The sequence below is a fragment of the Cebus imitator genome, unplaced genomic scaffold (genome assembly GCF_001604975.1).
Source record: "Cebus imitator isolate Cc_AM_T3 unplaced genomic scaffold, Cebus_imitator-1.0 Scaffold1851, whole genome shotgun sequence".
Classification (NCBI taxonomy): Eukaryota; Metazoa; Chordata; class Mammalia; order Primates; family Cebidae; genus Cebus; species Cebus imitator.
Window position 1 is genome coordinate 3,899 of NW_016109166.1, and position 1,552 is coordinate 5,450.

The 1,552-nt window shown below is 69.3% G+C and overlaps 1 pseudogene; it reads left to right on the forward strand.

Annotated features, from left to right (window-relative positions):
- The first annotated feature begins 756 nt into the window (after positions 1-756).
- Positions 757-1,545, forward strand: LOC108299102 (annotated as a pseudogene).
- Positions 1,546-1,552: the final 7 nt, after the last annotated feature.

Genomic DNA, 1,552 nt, shown 5'->3' on the forward strand with positions numbered 1-1,552 from the left:
AGGGCTCAGATTATCCTCACAGTCTTCTGTGAGTGGTTGGGACTACAGGCACACGCCACCATGCCTGGCTGATTTTTTAATTTTTTTGTAGACGCAAGGTTTTTCTATGTTGCAGTCTGGTCTCGAACTCCTGGACTCAAGCGATCCTCTCGCCTGACCTCCCAAAGTGTTGGGATTACAGGCATGAGCCCCTGTACCCCATTTAAGATTTACAATGGCTCGCCGGGCAGCAGCCGAGGATCGCGGCGCCGAGGCCGGCCCTCTGTGTTGGAATGCGGCTGGCGGGCACCCGGCACCCCGCGGCCGGCCGGCGGGGCCACTGAAGGCGGCGCGAGGCCCAGACGCGGCGCGAGCGGCGCCCCAGGGAGCCGGCCGGGCGCGGTGCCCCGAGGATGCCGGCTCGGCTGGAGCGCTCGCAGGCGGCGGGCAGCGGCAGCGGCGGGCGCGGGGCCCCAGCGCTCAGGAGGCCGCTTGGCGGGCTGCAGACGCGCCCCTCCGCTCCGTGACCGACCGGCGGCGCCGGGGGCCCGTCTCGCCACTCTTCCGCGCTCCTCGCCGCCCCCTCCCCAGCCCCGTCCCCTCCCCCGCTCCTCTCCTCCCCGCGCGCCGCCCGCCTCTCGGGGGGAGGGCCGTGGGGGCAGGGAGCCGATTTCCAGGCGGCCGCCGCTGGAGCCCGATCCCGGCCCGCGCAGCCCCATGCCTCTGGCGCGGCCCTGGGGGGTGGGGGGGTGGCGAAGGTGAAGACAGGCTCCTAGGATGAGTGAAGGGGCGGCCGCTGCCTCGCCCCCTGGTGCCTCTTCGGGAGCCGCCGCCTCGGCTGAGGAGGGCACCGCGGCGCCTGCGGCGGGGGGCCTGGACGGCGGCGGCGAAGGGGCGGCCGAGCCCCCGCGGGAGTGACGCTGTAGCGACTGCATCGTGTGGAACCGGCAGCAGGCTGGCTGTGCGTGGTGCCTCTGTTCATCGGCTTCATCGGCCTGGGGCTCAGCCTCATGCTTCTCAAATGGATCGTGGTGGGCTCCGTCAGGGAGTACGTGCCCACCGACCTGGTGGACTCCAAGGGGATGGGCCAGGACCCCTTCTTCCTCTCCAAGCCCAGCTCTTTCCCCAAGGCCATGGAGACCGCCACCACGACCACTTCCACCACGTCCCCCGCCACCCCCTCCGCCGGGGGCGCCGCCTCCTCCAGGACGCCCAACCGGATTAGCACCCACTTGACCACCATAACTCGGGTGCCCATTCGCTTCCCTGGGCACCGGGTGCCCATCCGGGCCAGCCGACGCTCCACCACAGCACGGAACACTGCGGCCCCCTATCTACCACGGCCGCGTTCTTCAGTAGCAGCACGCGGGCTCCCGACCCCTGGTGCCAGGAACCCCAAGCACCCAGGCAATGCCCTCCTGGCCCACTGCGGCATACGCTACCTCCTCCTACCTTCACGATTCTACTCTCTCCTGCACCCTGTCTCCCTTTCAGGATGCTGCCTCGTCGTCTTCCTCCTCTTCCTCGTCCTCTACCACCACGACACCAGAAACTAGCACCAGCCCCAAATTTC